Source organism: Rattus norvegicus, chromosome 19 (genome assembly GCF_021556685.1).
Source record: "Rattus norvegicus strain SHRSP/BbbUtx chromosome 19, alternate assembly SHRSP_T2T, whole genome shotgun sequence".
Classification (NCBI taxonomy): domain Eukaryota; kingdom Metazoa; phylum Chordata; class Mammalia; order Rodentia; family Muridae; genus Rattus; species Rattus norvegicus.
In genome coordinates, this window is record NC_141552.1 from 34,797,302 (window position 1) to 34,814,938 (window position 17,637).

Genomic DNA, 17,637 nt, shown 5'->3' on the forward strand with positions numbered 1-17,637 from the left:
AGAAACCAGGATGGCCAATCACATGGACCTATTTTCTTCAATGGAAGGAGATGAATGACGTCTGGTCACCTGGAATACTAGCGTAAAAGTGGTCAGCGAACCTGGTGATCTTTCTGCTCTTCTATGAGCCAGCCTTCCTGAACCCACAACATCCTGAGCCTTGTCTCTCGAGTGACTGGAGCACACCCCTATGAAAGAGGCTCCATGTACTTTGCATTCTCCACCAATAGAATCTTTCCTTAGGTTCATCACAGATCCTTCTCTAGACCCCTAGCCCTGAGCTCCGCTTATCAGCCAATAGAATTCATCCTTATTGTAAAGGTGACAGGTCACAAGTTCTACTATGTTTAGATGTGTAAAGAAAATAAACCATAGGGTCAGTCCCTGGAGGTGTTGACCCAGTACCTGCCATTTTTATGGCAACTGTTCTGAGCTTTCATTCTTATCACTTCGAAGTTCGCTTTCCAGCAGTGTCTGCAGGACTCCCACCCCGAACAGTGGATTTCTTGCTAATAACCACCTCCCAGTCAAGGCCATGGGAGAAGCCCTGGACTAGATAGGTCTGTGACACACAGGAGCAAGGATTCCTCAAAGTCCTTGCTGCCCTGGGAGCCGGGGGCCACAGGCCAGCAACCCTGTACTAACTGCGTGCCTCCCACCAGACACTTCCACAGGTTACCAAGACTAAGAGCTGAGCTGTGAGCCCACTTGAGAAAAATCCAAGTTAACTGTAAATGCGAATATTGGAGTAGGAACAGAGTGTGGAAAGCTGAGGCCCGCCCTTCCCAACGAGATCCCCAGGGAAACAGGCATCCCAGCCTGGAGTCATCACTGACAAACAGAGCCCTTGGACCTCCAGGTGGACTAAATAATTCCCAAGGGTTTGCGTGTGAGAGAGCCATAAGGACCGAGATGGCCCTTTTAAGGAAACCGATGAAATGGTGGTCTGCATTGAGCAATATATAAAGGAGGTTGTAAAGAGGATTACTAAAAGTGAAGCAGGGGTGAGTGGAGGATGCTGGGTACTGAAGAAGGGAGGTACATAGCCTCACTGAGCCTGCCTCAGACACAATGACCACACTGAGTGTTTGCACAAACCGTCACAACCATGGATCTGTCTTCCCTTTGCTCATCCAAGGCTTTGTCTACCAAGTTCAGTGCAAGCATTAGTTGAGGTCAGGGGAAGAGTGGGCTGGAGACAAGAGTTTTTCAAAGTTCAAACATGACACTATTTAACAATATCAATATAGCTGTAAAGTAGTTTTTTCCTCCCAGCCACTTAGTTCCCATCAGCAACCACTCTGAGATTAATTATCAATAAATTCCTTGGCCACAGCTGACTCATTCCCTGACTAGCTCCTAACTCATTTAACCCATTCAAACTATTCTATGTTTACCACTTGGTTGCTTACCTTTCCTTCAGTCCTGGCCTGCTTCTTCTTTGGTGTTTCCTCAGTGTCCCCCCTCAACCCACTCCCCGCATCTCTCCCAAATCTCTCTTTATTCTATCCTGAGGGCTCATTTAGGTCATCTACCCTATCTGTCCCCTTAGCCCCTCAGCATCTCTGAAGTGCTCTGAAGTCCTCTGAAGAATTTCTCCGGTGCCTCTCAGTGTCTCCTTTTATTCTCTCACCATTTCCCAGAATCCTCTCTTCCTGCCATTGTCCCATTTCTTTTTTCTTTTCTTTTTTTTTTTTTTTTTTTGGTTCTTTTTTTCGGAGCTGGGGACCGAACCCAGGGCCTTGCACTTCCTAGGCAAGCGCTCTACCACTGAGCTAAATCCCCAACCCCCATTGTCCCATTTCTTGCCCCAGCTCGTTGGCCATCAGATTTTTTATTGACAGGTGATGCCTATAAGAGATTGTCTCTACAGAGAGCCCTCTGGATCACCAAGAGATGGCTCAGCAGCTGAGAGCAGCGCTCATCTTCCAGAGGACCTGAGTTCAGTTCTCACCACCCCCAGCAAGGAGCCCAGAACTGCCTGTTAACTTCAGCTTTGGGGGATCTGATGCCCTCTTCTGACTTCATGGAAATCTAACACATTTTGATTCTGTACTCCTATGTGCACGTCAATATTTTCATTAAACTAGAAATCAAGAACAAAGATCTCTAACATATGAAATGAGAGGAGAGCCAAACAAGGTATTTTGTCACAGTGCCCAGCTCAGTGTCACCTTAGGCACAGAGGAGGTAGCGGTGGGGCACCCCAGCTTCATAGGAAGCCTCGGGGATGATCCGGGTGTTGAGGGGAACCTCTGAGAACAGATGGGGACAGAAGCTTGTCTTTGTTGTTGAGAAATGAATGCTGGGAGCAAGGACATTGCAGAAGGGCTTCAAAGGACCAAGTTTGGTGCTGGAAGAGTAGTATTTCCCATGAACACCTGCCAACTTATATCACCCTGTCTCCTGGCCCAATATTGTTGGTGGGTCTGGGAGTAACAGGCACTAATACTGCCTGAGTCCAGTTGGGACAAGTGATAAGGACAACCAGAGACATGAGGGGTTTCATCCTGGAAGGCTCCCTAGAGGAGGAACATGGGGGAGGAGGAATAGATTGAATACAAGCCCAGAGATGAAGGTATGTAAAGGGGGACAGCCTGTGTCCTCCAGCCTGTGTCCATCTGTCTTTGTGGAAGAATGGCTTATGTCTCAAACAAATCAGCATGTGTGGTGATAATGGAGGAGTACAAAGAAGACTCTGTGGGCACACAATTCAGTCAGAAGAGCGATGGCCAGGGTATCCAGTGCTATGTAACAAAAATTCCCCCAAAGGTAGCAGTCAAAACCATTATTAGCTCTTTTTCAAAAGTATTTACTGATTTTTATTTCATGTGTATGGGTATTTTGCTTTGTGGGCATTGCCCTTGAAGGCCAGAAAGAGTGTGAGATTCCCTGGAACTGGAGCTACAAACAATTGTGAGCTGCCATGTGGATGCTGGGATTGAACCCAAGTCCTCTGAAGAATCAGCTAGTGCTCTTAATACTTCCCAGCCCTACCGTTAGCTCTTATGGGTTCTATGGGTCAGAAACACAGGAAGAGCACAGTCAGACTAGCCTGGTCTGTTATGTCTGGGACTCCACAGGGATTTGAAGGCAAGGTTCTGAGCTTTTGCTCCTATAGGACTGGGCTGAGTTGTCAGAAGCTGGAGTCCGCCAGGTACCAAGAAAGTCTTCTAGGCAGTGGGAAAAGTTGAGAACACCTGAAGTGGGAGAGAAGCGGGCCCAGTTGCACACCCATGGGAAGACTGGTGTTTCAGAATGAGGTTGTGCAAGACCTGCAGGCCATAGTGTATGACACCTGGGGCCTGAGGATTCTATGAAGTGAATTGATCAGGTAGTTACTTGTTATTTCTTTTTTAATGTAATTAAATTATTAACTCTTTTTTCCTTCCTTCTCTCTCCTTCCCTCTCTCCCTCCTGCTCTCCCTCTTGCCTTCTTTTCTTCCTTCCTTTTGCAGAACCCAGAGCCTCACAGGTGCCTCAGGAAACACATACACCCAGCCCATTGAGAACAGAAATCAGAGTGGACAAAACCGAATGTTGGTAACCATGACCTCAGCATCACAATTAAAATACAGTTTCTTTAAAAGTCAATATGGTGGTGAAAAGCTCTCAGGGAGAACTTTCCCTCGGGATGGAGACCCTCCAACTCTAAAGACCAGACCGAGACACCACAGGATGCAATCAGCAAGAGGATTTGGTTTATTGTCGGGATACACAGGCACAGGCACCTGCGGGCGCTTCAGTCACTCGGGGGACTGGCGCGCCCCACGGAACCAAGAATGGGCTTTTTATAGGATTTTGGGGAGCAGAAGCAAGCATACAGAAGCAGATGTATGGTTACAGGGATATAATTGGTGGATTCTAATATGGCAAGGGTTTAGCCCGGGGGCAAGTTTCCTAGCTACCTTCCTGAAACATAACGGCTGACTCGGCCCCCCAAGGTTTCAGCCCGGGGGCAAGTTTCTTAGCTACCTTCTTGGAACATAACGACTGACTCGGCCCCCCACCAGGGTGTGGGACCCCCCCCCCGGGGGGCTTTTTTTCATTGTCAGGTGCTCAACCGAAGTCGTCCTGTTGCCAGGCCTTCAACCAAACACATCCTGCTTGGCAGCCGCTTTGTACTCAGTGTTTTAACCTTTCTCTGAACCAGTCATCTTAAGTACAGCCTTGCAAAATGGCGTTACTGCTGCTAAGCTGGGGTCTTTCATTGGCACATATCTAAATCCCTACATATGGGAGGACGACGAAGGAGAAACACGAGTTGAAGGCCAGCTTGGGCCACATAGCAAGATTCTGTTCCTAAATGACTAAATCCAGTCAAACCCCACAGAGCATATGATTTCAGAATAACTTCTGCCATCTGCTGAAGGTTAAAATGCAGAGAGGAAGTGGGGCTAAGCAAACTTTCAACTCGTTTAGAAATTATCACAAAGGACAAAATTGTGTTTTCACTGAGATATAGTCCACTGGAATCACCATATTGATCACACACACACACACACACACACACACACACACACACACGTATCGGTAAAAGGAGATCTTTTTTTAAAAGGCAAAAGGAGGGCTAATCAGACACATGAAACTCATCACCTATCTACTTCTTCACCACACAATGGTTCAAACTACACAAGCAGGTCTTCTAAGACATTCCTTCTGGACTGCGCAGAGAACGGATTGATCAGGAGAGACAGGTCTCAGGCTGTCTCTGAGGACTTCTGCCTAGAGAACATAACAGCCACTCACTTCTCCCTTGAACTTAAGGAAGGTCACAGATGAAGACAGATACATGAGTTTGTGCTGGGGGCTGACCCTATGTGGCGATTTGAATGAGCTCTCACAGGTTTGTGAGTCTGTGAGCAATTGGTGCATGGTTGCTAATTCTGCTCCGGGAGATTATAGGACTTTTAGGACATGGAGAGTGAAAGACCCCAGCTTAGCAGCAGTAACGCCATTTTGCAAGGCTGTACTTAAGATGACTGGTTCAGGGAAAGGTTAGAACACTGAGTACACAGCGGCTGCCAAGCAGGATGTGTTTGGTTGAAGGCCTGGCAACAGGACGACTTCGGTTGAACACCTGACAATGAAAAAAGCCCCGGGAGAGGTCCCACACCCTGGTGGGGGGCCGAGTCAGACGTTATGTTCCAAGAAGGTAGCTAAGAAACTTGCCCCCGGGCTGAACCCTTGGGGGGCCGAGTCAGTCGTTATGTTCCAGGAAGGTAGCTAGGAAACTTGCCCCCGGGCTAAACCCTTGCCATATTAGAATCCACCAATTATATCCCTGTAACCATGCATCTGCTTCTGTATGCTTGCTTCTGCTCCCCAAAATCCTATAAAAGCCCATCCTTGGTTCCGTGGGGCGCGCCAGTCCCCCGAGTGACTGTAGCGCCCGCAGGTGCCTGTGCCTGTGTATCCCGACAATAAACCAAATCCTCTTGCTGATTGCATCCTGTGGTGTCTCGGTCTGGTCTTTAGAGTTAGAGGGTCTCCATCCCGAGGGAAAGTTCTCCCTGAGAGCTTTTCATTTGGTGCATTGGCCGGGAAAGGAGATCCTCCACCCAGGGACCACCGACCACCCACTGGGAGGTAAGCCGGCCGGCGTCTGTCTGTCTGTCTGATTTTGTCTCGTTCTGCCTTATTCTGTCTGTTCTGTGAGCGCTCAGCCAAGTCTGTTCTGTGAGCGCTCAGCCAGGTCTGTTCTGTGAGCGCTCAGCCAGGTCTGTTCTGTGAGTGCTCAGCCAGGTTCTGTGAGCGCTCAGCCAGGTCTGTTCTGTGAGCGCTCAGCCAGGTTGTTTGGAATTTGGGCGGGATGAAGAAGGAGCTGACGAGCTCGGACTTCTCGCCCCGCAGCCCTGGAAGACGTTCCAAGGGTGTTAGGGGCCCGACTTTTCGGGGCCCAATCTGGGAGAGGAGAAAGATCCGGACTAACGGCACCTCTGTCTGTATTTTTGGCTTTCAGAGGGCCCCGGACCTTTGCCACCTCCATCTGACTTTTTGCTTTCAGTTTGGTACCAAAGCCGTGCAGCACGCCTGTCTGTTGTTTGTTTGACTGTTGGTGTTGTTTGTTTTCTCTGTGTTCTAATCTTCCTTAGAACTAACATGGGACAGTCCCTAACAATGCCCCTAAGTCTCACTCTTGATCATTGAGAAGACGTCCACGACCGGGCACACAACCAGTCCGTCGAGGTTAAAAAAAAAAAAAAAGGCTGTATGACAGACTCTCTGCACATCCGAGTGGCCCACTTTCGGAGCGGGATGGCCAGTAAATGGCACATTTAATAAGATCATTATTTTACAGGTTAAAGATCGGGTCGTCCACGGACATCCTGACCAGGTTTCTTATATTATCACTTGAGAGAGTCTCGCCTTAATCCCCCCCCCGGGCGGAACCCTTCGTGGACCCGAATTGGCCTCCCCTCAACCCCCAGCCTGTCCCCTCGGCCCCGCCCGGTCTGCCGGCCACGTCTTCCTCTCTCTACCTTTGTGAAATCAGAGCCTTCTAAGAAACCTGTCCTCCCGGCAGACCCAAACTCCCCTCTCATAGATCTTCTCTCTGACAGGCCCGGCTGAAACGGAGGAGACAGAGCCGCCGGCCAGATCAGTTGCCGGGCCACAGTCTGATAAGGGTTTCTCCCCTGTCGCAGGGAGATTGCGCAATAAGCGCGAGGTGATGCCAGATTCAACCTCCCAGGCTTTCCCACTTAGACAGGGAACCGGTGGCCAGACCCAATACTGGCCGTTTTCAGCAGCTGACATTTACAATTGGAAACAACACAACCCTTCTTTCTCCAAAGATCCGGTGGCACTCACCGACCTAATAGAATCTGTTTTACTTACCCACCAGCCTACTTGGGATGACTGCCAACAGCTCTTACAGGCCCTCTTAACCTCAGAAAAAAAACAAAGAGTGTTCCTAGAGGCCAGAAAACATGTTCTGGGAGATGATGGGCGTCCCACCCAGCTGCCTGAGGACCAAACTGGGATTTTAATACAGCTGAAGGTAAGGGACACCTACGCCTTTATCGCCAGTTGCTTCTAGCGGGTCTCCAAGGGGCTATACGATGCCCTACTAATTTGGCTCAGGTAAAACAGGTATTACAGGAAGCAGGGGAAACTCCCTCCGCCTTTCTAGAGAGACTTAAGGAGGCCTACCGTATGTACACTCCCTATGACCCAGATGACCCAGGACAAATGACGAGTGTCTCTATGTCCTTCATCTGGCAGGCTGCTCCAGATATCAGGACTAAGTTACAGAGGTTAGAAAATTTGCAGGGCTATACATTACAGGATTTACTTAAAGAAGCTGAAAAGATTTTTAATAAGAGAGAGAATTGAGTCGAATCTTGGCCGCCGTAGTTCAGGGCCAAGAAAGGAAGGGAGATAGGGAGGAGCTCGAAAGGGGCTGAAGCTGGATAAAGATCAATGTGCCTATTACAAAGAGAAAGGGCACTGGGCCAGAGAGTGCCCCAAGAAGCCTGGCGGACCCCGAAAGCCTCGACCACGAACCTCCCTCTTGGCTCTAGATAAAGATTAGGGAGGTCAGGGCCAGGAGCCCCCCCCTGAGCCCAGGGTAACGCTTAAAGTTGGGGGGCAGCCGGTTACTTTCCTGGTAGACACAGGAGCCCAGCATTCAGTCCTCACTCAAGCTTCAGGACAACTCAGCGACCGGACGGCCTGGGTACAAAGAGCTACTGGTGAGAAACAATACCGATGGACTACGGACCGTCGGGTTCAGCTGGCTACCGGTAAGGTGACCCATTCCTTCTTACATGTTCCGGACTGCCCGTACCCTCTGCTGGGCCGTGACCTGCTCACCAAACTAAAAGCACAAATTAAGAAGGAGGGGCCCAAATAACTGGCCCCCACGGAACTCCCCTTCAAGTTCTAACCCTAAGAACCGGGACAGGACACTGGCTTGGACAGAGACTGGTGGGATGGGGTTGGCGCTCCAACAGCCCCCCTTAATGACAACTCCAGTCTCCATAAAACAATACCCCCTGTCACATAAAGCTTATCAAGGTATAAGGCCTCACATTACGAGGCTTCTAGATCAAGGCATCCTAATCCCCTGCCGGTCGCCTTAGAATACGCCTCTTCTGCCTGTAAGAAACCTGACACTGGAGATTATAGGCCAGTACAAGACTTGAGAAAGGTCAACAAGAGGATAGAAGATATTCATCTGACTGTTCCAAACCCTTACAATTTGCTCCTGACTTTAGGGTTCAACATCCCACCCTCATACTCCTGCAAACCTTTTGAACTGTTCATCGATGAGAAACAGGGGTATGCTAAAGGGGTCCTAACACAAAGGTTGGGACCCTAGAAACGCCCTGTGGCCTACCTGTCTAAGAAATTGGACCCTGTGGCCTCCGGCTGGCCACCGTGCCTAAAGATGGTGGCTGCTATTGCTGTCCTGATCAAGGACGCTAGAAAATTGACTTTGAGACAGCCACTCACCATCCTAGCACCCCACGCAGTGGAGGCCTTGGTAAAGCAGCTCCCAGACCGCTGGCTCTCTAATTCTCGCACCAAGCCTTGTTACTAGATGCAGAACGGGTTCAGTTTGGGCCCGTAGTCGCCCTCAATCCTGCCACCTTGCTTCCTCTACCAGAGGAGACAAAACAGCATGACTGCCTACAAATCCTCACAGAAGTACATGGAACCAGGCCGGACCTATCGGACCAGCCTCTTCAGAATGCTGACCACACATGGTACACGGATGACAACAGCTTCTTGGCAGAGGGAGAGCAAAAGGCTGGAGCTGCGGTCACTACGGAGGACAAAGTGATTTGGGCGAAAGCCCTGCCTGCTGGTACCTCCGCACAACGGGCTGAACTCATTGCCTTGACTCAGGCGCTCAAGATGACAAAAGGTAAGAGGCTAAATATATATACAGACAGCCGTTATGCCTTTGCCACGACACACATCCACGGGGAGATCTACCGGAGGTGGGGGCTGCTCACATCTGAGGGTAAAGATATGGCTAAAATTCTGGCCCTCTTAGAAGCCCTATTCTTGCCCAAAAGACTGAGTATTATATATTGTCCAGGACACCAGAAAGGGCACAACCCAGAGGCACGAAGAAACCGGCTGGCCGATGCCACGGCGCGAGAAGCGGCCATGAGCAAACAAATCTTGCCCTTAAATAGCCCAGACCAACCCATGCCCCCACCAGTGGGACAAACTAGTTGGGTTTACGCCCATGAGGACATAGAGCTCCTAGAAAAAAATGGGGGCCATCTACCACCCTCAACTAAAACAGTGGGTCTACAAAGGACTTTTAAATTGATCTCCTTTTTACATAAGAAGATAAAAACCTTACTAGATCGAGAAGAGATAAATCTGTGTTTTTTTTTAAATCGGGACAAAGCGATACAAAAGGTAACTGAGAGTTACAAAGCGTGCGCTCAGGTTAACCCGGGAAAGACCATGATTGGACAAGGAGTTCGTCCTAGGGGACACCGTCCCGACATCCATTGGAAAATTGATTTTACTGAAATTAAACCAGGTACAAAAATGGTCACCAAGAAGCTCCTCGAGGAAATCTTTCCCAGATATGACATGCCTCAAGCGTTGGGGTCAGACAACGGGCCCGCTTTCGTCTCCCAAGTAAGTCAGTTGGTGGCCAAATTGCTGGGGATTGATTGAAAATTCTATAGACCCCAGAGTTCAGGTCAGGTAGAACACATGAATAGAACAATTAAGGAGACTTTATCCAAACTTACGCTTGCAACTGGCTCAAAGGATTGGGTGGCCCTCCTTCCCCTAGTTCTATATCGGGCCCGGAATACCCCGGGCCCCCATGGTCTAACTCCTTTTGAAATAATGTATGGAACACCACCCCCATTTGTCCATTTCTTTGATTCAAACATTGCTGATTTTGTTGACAGCCCTTCTCTGAGGGCCCATTTACAGGCCCTACAGATTGTGCAGAGAGACGTCTAGAGACCTTTGGCCGCTGCTTACCAGGACGAGCTTGAACATCCGGTGGTGCCACACCCGTTCCAGATTAGAGACACCGTGTGGGTGCACAGACACCAGACCAAAAATCTCGAGCCACGATAAAAAGGACCCTACACCGTCCTCCTGACTACCCCGACCGCCCTAAAGGTAGACGGAGTCGCGGCTTAGATCCACACATCACACGTCAAGACAGTCCGGTCTAAAGAATTACAACACTACACCCCAGACATAGAGAGTTCAACACACTCCAAACCCCTTAAAGTTAAAACTCCTACGTGGCTCCTCCTAGTCCTTTTGTGGCCTAGAGTCAGTGGGGGAATAAGCCCCCACCAGACAAAAATTTCTTGACCAAGTCGAGTGAAAGATTTCACTCAAAGTTAACAAAAAAAAAAATGAGAGAATAAAAGACCCCAGCTTAACAACAGTAACGCCATTTTACAAGGCTATACTTAAGATGACTGGTTCAGGGAAAGGTTAGAACACTGAGTACACAGCGGCTGCCAAGCAAGATGTGTTTGGTTGAAGGCCTGGCAACAGGACGACTTCGGTTAAACACCTGACAATAAAAAAAGCCCCGGGAGAGGTCCCACACCCTGGTGGGGGGCCGAGTCAGCCGTTATGTTCCAAGAAGGTAGCTAAGAAACTTGCCCCCGGGCTAAACCCTTGGGGGGCCGAGTCAGTCGTTATGTTCCAGAAAGGTAGCTAAGAAACTTGCCCCCGGGCTAAACCCTTGCCATATTAGAATCCACCAATTATATCCCTATAACCATACATCTGCTTCTATATGCTTGCTTCTGCTCCCCAAAATCCTATAAAAGCCCATCCTTGGTTCCGTGGGGCGCGCCAGTCCCCCGAGTGACTGTAGCGCCCACAGGTGCCTGTGCCTGTGTATCCCGACAATAAACCAAATCCTCTTGCTGATTACATCCTGTGGTGTCTCGGTCTGGTCTTTAGAGTTAGAGGGTCTCCATCCCGAGAAAAAGTTCTCCCTGAGAACTTTTCAGAGAGTTGCTGCGATGTTACTGGCGTTAGACTGAGTTTGTAGCTTAGGCTGGAGTAACGGTAAGAGAACTATTGCTCTTGCTAAGGACTCGGGTTCAGGTCTCAGCATCCACACAGTGGTTCACAACCATCTGTAACTGAAGTTGCAGGGGATCAAATGCACGGAGCCATATTGGATTTGGGCCTAGCCGCTTTTTGACGGCATGGCTCAAAGTGACTAGGTGACTCTGGGCTGTTTGGCCACAGAGACTCACCCCTAAGATGACTGCCTTAAGTCTTAAGATTGTTGAATGAAAGCCTCTCCCATGAATTTACGGCACAGGAGTATAACATTCAAGGGATGCCTCAGCTCGAGCAGATACCAGTTATCTCCTCAGTCTACACCACCTGACCTCATCACCTGACCTCTTTGCCTCCAGCTATCACTGCCTATATCCTCATCTCCCCCTCCTTCATGTTTCACAAAGGTCACTCCCCCTACCTGAAAGCCTTAAAAGCTGTAACGTTCATCCCAATAAACGAGACCTTGACAACAGAACTTTTGCTTGGTCTCCTTCTCTTCACCCCCATTTTGGCCCACAGGTAGAAAGCCTCTTCGGGACCCTGAATAACTGGGTCCCCACTGGCGGGGACAATCAAATGCCCTAGTATGACAAGGCACACACAGTACACATGCATGCATGCAGGCAAAACATGTAACGTCAAATAAATCTGAAAAAAAAACTGTTTAAAAAGAGTTTGTAACTTCACCCTACTTCCAGTCTGTTATGTTTCCTATTTGTAGTGGAAATGTGGTATCTCAGGTCCCTGCTCCTGCAGCAATGTCTCCCCACCATTGGGGACTTCCCTCTATATCCATAACCCTTTCAGTCAGGGCATTTTTAAAAAATTATCTATTATTTGTATTCTGTGTGCATTGCTGTTTCATCTGCATTTATGTTTGTGTGAGGGCATCAGATCTTGGAGTCACAGGCAGTTAGGAGCTGGCATGTGGGTGCTAGGAGTTGAACCCCAGATCCTCTGGAAGAGCAGTCAGTGCTCTTAACACCGAGCCACTCTCCAGCCCCTGGTCCTGGCATTTTAACCCAGCAACAGCAAAGCAACTGATACAGAAAGTCATACCAGTGTTGGTTCTAGACAAATGGGATCATAAAGGCAAATTGCTTTTAATTTAATTTAATTTAGTTAATTAATTATTTATTTTGAGACAGGATCTCTCAGATAGCCCTGGCTGCCCTGGAACTCACTCTGTAAACCAAGTCTAACCTTGAACTCAGAGATCCACATGCCTCTGCCTCCTGCGTGCTGGGATTAAAGGTGTGTGCAGACACTGCCTGGCAACCACCTCTTTTAAGTCTCCTATTTGGTACAGTCTCCTGCTATATCAGATGTGGTGTCCCGACTTGAGCAGGTTAACACACCTCCTGGTACATGGTTTGCCGTTGTTAATCTAGCAGACGGTACCTGTCCACAAGGTACCATAAGTAATGCTCTTGGATGCCAAAGCCAGCAACACACTTTCCAGGTGACCCCAAGGACACATTAACATTCCAGTCTCATGTCATAACTTGTTCAAAGGGATCCTGATCATTTGTCTCTTCTACAAGATGTCAATTGAGGGGCTGGAGAAAGGGCTCAGCTGCTCTTCCAAAGGTCCCGAGTTCAATACCCAGCAACCACATGGTGGCTCACAACCATCTGTAACGGGATCTGATGCCATCTTCTGGTGTGTGTGGAGACAGCAACAGTGTACTCAACATAAAAAAAATACATTTAAAAAACTGTCATATTGGGGTGGGGGATTTAGCTCAGTGGTAGAGCGCTTGCCTAGGAAGCGCAAGGCCTGGGTTCGGTCCCCAGCTCCGGAAAAAAAAAAAAAAAAAGAACAAAAAGAAAAAAAAAAACAAAACTGTCATATTGGTCCATTGTACTGATCACGTTGTGTTGATTGGACCAAGTGAGCAGGAGATAGCAACCATTTTGGATTTTTTGTTAATACATACGCCCCAGAGGAGGGCTGTGCTAACTAGTATTGTGTCACATGATACAAGATAATCTTGTGTCATAAGAAAGGAGGGAGCTTCAATTGAGAAAAATGCCTTTGGGGTTGGGGATTTAGCTCAGTGGTAGAGCGCCTGCCTAGCAAGCGCAAGGCCCTGGGTTCGGTCCTCAGCTCCAGAAAAAAAGAAAAAAGAAAAAAGAAAAAAAGAGAAAAATGCCTTCGTAAGATCATGCTGTCGGTAAGCCTGTAGGGTATTTTCTTAAACTTTGATTGATGTGGGAGGCCCCCCCAGTTCATGGTGGATGGGGCCATCCCTCTGCTGGTGTTCCTGCGTTCAATAGGTAATCATGCTGAACAAGCCGTGGGGAGCAAGCCAATAAGCAGCACCCTTCCGTGACCTCTGCAGCAGATCCTGCCCACAGATTCCTTCCCTAAGTTCCTGTCCTGGCTTCCCTTGATGATGAGCTGGGATGTATGAACCAAATAAATCCTTTCCTCCCCAAGTTGCTCTGGCCATGGTGTTTCATCACAGCAATAGTGACCCTAAACTAAGACAATGGGAAGTAAATCCAACCAAAATTCCAGGTCCTCTGCCTCAGTGTAGTTTCTAGGACTCCTGTGCTATGGGGCTTGCAGAGATATTCCTCCTCCTCTTCCTCCTCCTCCTCCTCCTCTTCCTCCTCCTCCTTCTCCTCTTCCTCCTCCTCCTTCTCCTCTTCTTCCTCCTCTTCTTTCTCCTCTTCCTCCTCCTCCTCCTCCTCCTCCTCCTCCTCTTCCTCCTCCTCTTCCTCCTTCTCCTCCTCCTCCTCCTTCTCCTTCTCCTCTTCCTCCTCCTCCTCCTTCTCCTCTTCCTCCTTCTCCTTCTCCTCTTCCTCCTCCTCCTCCTTCTCCTCTTCCTCCTCCTCCTCCTTCTCCTCTTCCTCCTCCTCCTCCTCTTCCTCCTTCTCTTCTTCCTCCTCTCCCTCCTCCTCCTTCTCCTCTTCCTCCTCTTCCTCCTCCTTCTCCTCTTCCTCCTCTTCCTCCTCTTCCTCCTCTTCCTCCTCTTCCTCCTTCTCCTCTTTTTAAAAAAAGATTTATTTATTTATTATGTACATGAGTAACTGTCTTCATACATGCTAGACCTCATTACAGATGAAAACCCACCATGTGGTTGTTGGAATTTGAACTCAGGACCTTTGGTAGAGCAGTCAATGCTCTTAACCTCTGAGCCATCTCTCCAGCTCCGAGATATTCCTTCTCAGACAAAGGATAAGTTACTGCGTCTGGCCCCTCACCACCAAGAAAGAAGCACACTGTTTAGTGGATCTGTTTGGATTCTGGAGTGGCGTATGCCTCTCTTGGCTGTGTTACTCCAGTTCAGATACAAAGTGAATTGGAAGACTGCTAGCTGTGAGTGTGGGGCCTGTAACGAAAGCAGGCTCTTCAACAGATCCAGGCTGCTGTGCAGGCTGCCCTACCACTTGGGTCATGGAGCCATCAGACTGGTACTTGAGGTACCAGTGTCAGACAGGGATGCTGTTTGAAGCCTTTGACAGGTAGATCAGTGAAGTGGAAATTTCTGGGTTTGTTTTGTTTTGTTTTGTTTTGTTTTTTTTAACAACTCAGTTGTGTGACGTGATGTTTTTCTGGAAGCTGTCTTGTGGGAGGGTGTGTGATGTTTTGATGAGAACAGACACGAGAGGATGCCTGATGTTGAGAAAGAAACACAAACGGTGAGAAGACACTCTTGCAATCCTATGCTGTGAAATGTTTCTCTGGTCTTTGCTGGTCTTCGCTTCATAGAGAGAAAGGTGTCAAAGAACTTCCCGTGGTGTTCTGACTGATTCTGGCTGATTTTGCTGACTTGGGTCAATTCAGGGGAGCCTTGTTCTTTCTGCTGAATGGATCGTGCCTCTGCTACTAATCCCTGTTTGGTGTTTGCTAGTGAAATGGACTGCTGATATCTGATTTCGAAGAGTGGAATCGTCCAAGGAGCTACTTCTAAACCGGTCCATAACACCTTTTTCCTATTAACCTTTTTTCTCTCTTACCTCCGGTTGTTAGGTTAGAAGGGAGGCTGAAGTGTTTAAGAACCCTAAATAGGGGCTGGAGAGATGGCTCAGCGGTTAAGAGCACCTGACTGCTCTTCCAGAGGTCATGAGTTCAATTCCCAGCAACCACATGGTGGCTCACAACCATCTGTAAAGAGATCTGATGCCCTCTTCTGGTGTGTCTGAAGACAGCTACAGTGTACTTATATATAATAAATAAATAAATTTAAAAAAAAATTAAAAAAAAAAGAACCCTAAATAAACTAGGATTTGAAGGTAAAAAATCTAAGCCTACAGATCCCAAGGCTAGATACCTTTTAGGATTTTGAAGCAAGGCTCTACCATCATCTGTAGATAACTGTCCTCTTGAGTTCTTGGCCTGCGATGGACTTTAGTAGTAACTGAAGGTTTGGTAATGAACCACCAAGTTACCATGTAACCTGAGCTCCCCATCATGAACTGTCTAATACCAGACTCGCCATACAGTAGGACATGACAGCAGTAATCCAGTATCAAATAGAAGTGATATAAATTTGATCAAGCCCAAGGAGGTCCTGAGGGCACAAGCAAGTTACACAAAGAAGTTTTTCAAATGCCTGTGGTTTCTATCCCATTACAATGCTTGTCTGCTGCTAAACATGCACAAGTCACCTCATTGGATGTGCCCTATTATTGGTTGACTAAGGAAGAGAAGACTAGGGCCCAGTTTACTGCTGGTTCTGCACAATACAAGGGCACCATCAAGAAGTAGATGGCTGTAATATTACAACCCTCTTTCTGCGACATCTCCCTGCCTTTCTAGAGCTAGCTCTTTGAGCTAGGGGTATCTTCTAGCCAGCTGTTCAGCACAGTTCTCCCAGTGGATGCCGTGCTTACAGAGAGCACGTCCTTGAAGACTTCCCACTGCAGAACTCACTCACCTCTCCCCTGACTTAAGGGAGGTCACAGGCCTGACCTCTGCGTTGTGGAGATGGAGCGTGTGCAGTAGAATCCCCACATTACATAACTCAGGATATCATCTTGTCCCCTGTCCATAGGTGACAATGTGTTCGGACCTCAATTTCCCCAATGGCAGATAGAAGTGCGGCCTACCTGATCCTGATGGACTCTTCCACCCCATCTGCCCTGATTCCTTGTGCGTGAGCCTGCAGTCCATGATACCAGAAGAGCTGCTGGGTTGAGGCTGTGAGCCTTGCTCGGCTTCAGTAGCCAGGCTCTGCTTCCGACAAAGGCTGTGTTTTCGTGTCTTTCCACACACCCCTACCCAACAAAACCCAACATGCTCTTCCTGGCCACTTGCTTGTCCTCGTAAGCTGCCCATGTGAGTGCTAGGTGCAGACATTTTCCCTATACACCATAGGGATCCTGCTGGCCTAAATCCAACTGAGAGCAGAGGCAGGTCCTAGAAACTGAGAACAGAGAAACACAGGGTGATTCATGCCTCCATTGGACTCTGACCTGAAGGCAATTTTCCCAAAGATGGTGATGCTGGGTGACTTGGGCACTGGCTCTATTCCTGCCTATGACATGTCCTGCACGTACTGAGCAGTAGGTGAACCCCACCCTTTTCTTCCTTGTGAAAAGCATAGCCTAGAGGGACACACTGGCAGGATTTCAGTACCAGGAACTCATGCAGGAACCCTGTCATTTGATGCCAGGTCATGTAGTGGCAAATATTATTTGGGGTTTTTAACCCCACCTTAGATCATTTAGTTCCCAAATAAAAGACACAAACCCTTTATATTTATAACAAGCCTTAAAGCACTAGAGCTGGACGGGGAGCAGCCCTCTATGCTATGTTGTCTACATCCCTGTCAATAATGTGAGATGTCGGAGTTGGGGATTTAGCTCAGTGGTAGAGCGCTTGCCTAGCAAGCCCAAGGCCCTGGGTTCGGTCCCCAGCTCCAAAAAAAAAAGAAAAAAAAAATAATGTGAGATGTCACTTGCCATGTTCCTCCTGGGCTGCTCCTACTCTAACTAGCCAGCCCTCACGGCCACGTACTCATGATCCACCAACCCCATGGTGACCTCTTCCTCTCCCTCTTCTCCTCCTCCCTTGTGGCCTCTGCCTCAGACCCTGATCCTGGGAACTGAAGCCCTGCCTTCCTCTCTTCTGCCCAGCCCAGGTTGTAGACATCTTTATTAACCAATCATGGATAACTTGGGGAAGCAAGGTTTACATGAAAAAGCTGGTATGTGTGAGGTTCTGCTCGCCTTGGAGCGTCCAAGTCTTGAGATACAGTATTTAGCATTTGAATACCTGGCATCATCCGACCAACCCACTACAAGGTCAGCCTGGTTCCCAACTTCATTTATTCAGCATGCAGCTTGAACCAGCCTCAAAATGGTTTTCATTTTCACTTGTGTGAGCCTACACAGGTGCACGTGTGAAGGGGTGCACACACGTCAGTAAGTATATGTGGGGACTGGCAGAGGCTGTCTGGTATCATTCTCCTAAATCTCTGTCATATTCCCTTGATACAGTGTCCACCTGGCTCTATCCCACAGCACTAGGGTTGTAGTTCTGTGCAGCCACATCTGCCTTGTCATGTAGGTGCTGGGGATTCAAACTCAGGTCCTCATGCTTGCCTGCATTAGCAAGCGGCCTTACCTTCTGAGCCATCTTCTAGTTTTGGC

General features: G+C 48.5%; 1 long non-coding RNA gene across 1 annotated transcript; it reads left to right on the forward strand.

Annotated features, from left to right (window-relative positions):
• Window positions 1–6,770: 6,770 nt before the first annotated feature.
• On the forward strand, window positions 6,771–11,494 carry LOC147999366 (uncharacterized). The gene is made up of 3 exons (XR_015643976.1): window positions 6,771–7,003; window positions 7,650–8,875; window positions 9,894–11,494. It is a non-coding gene; the product is annotated as an uncharacterized LOC147999366 (long non-coding RNA).
• Window positions 11,495–17,637: the final 6,143 nt, after the last annotated feature.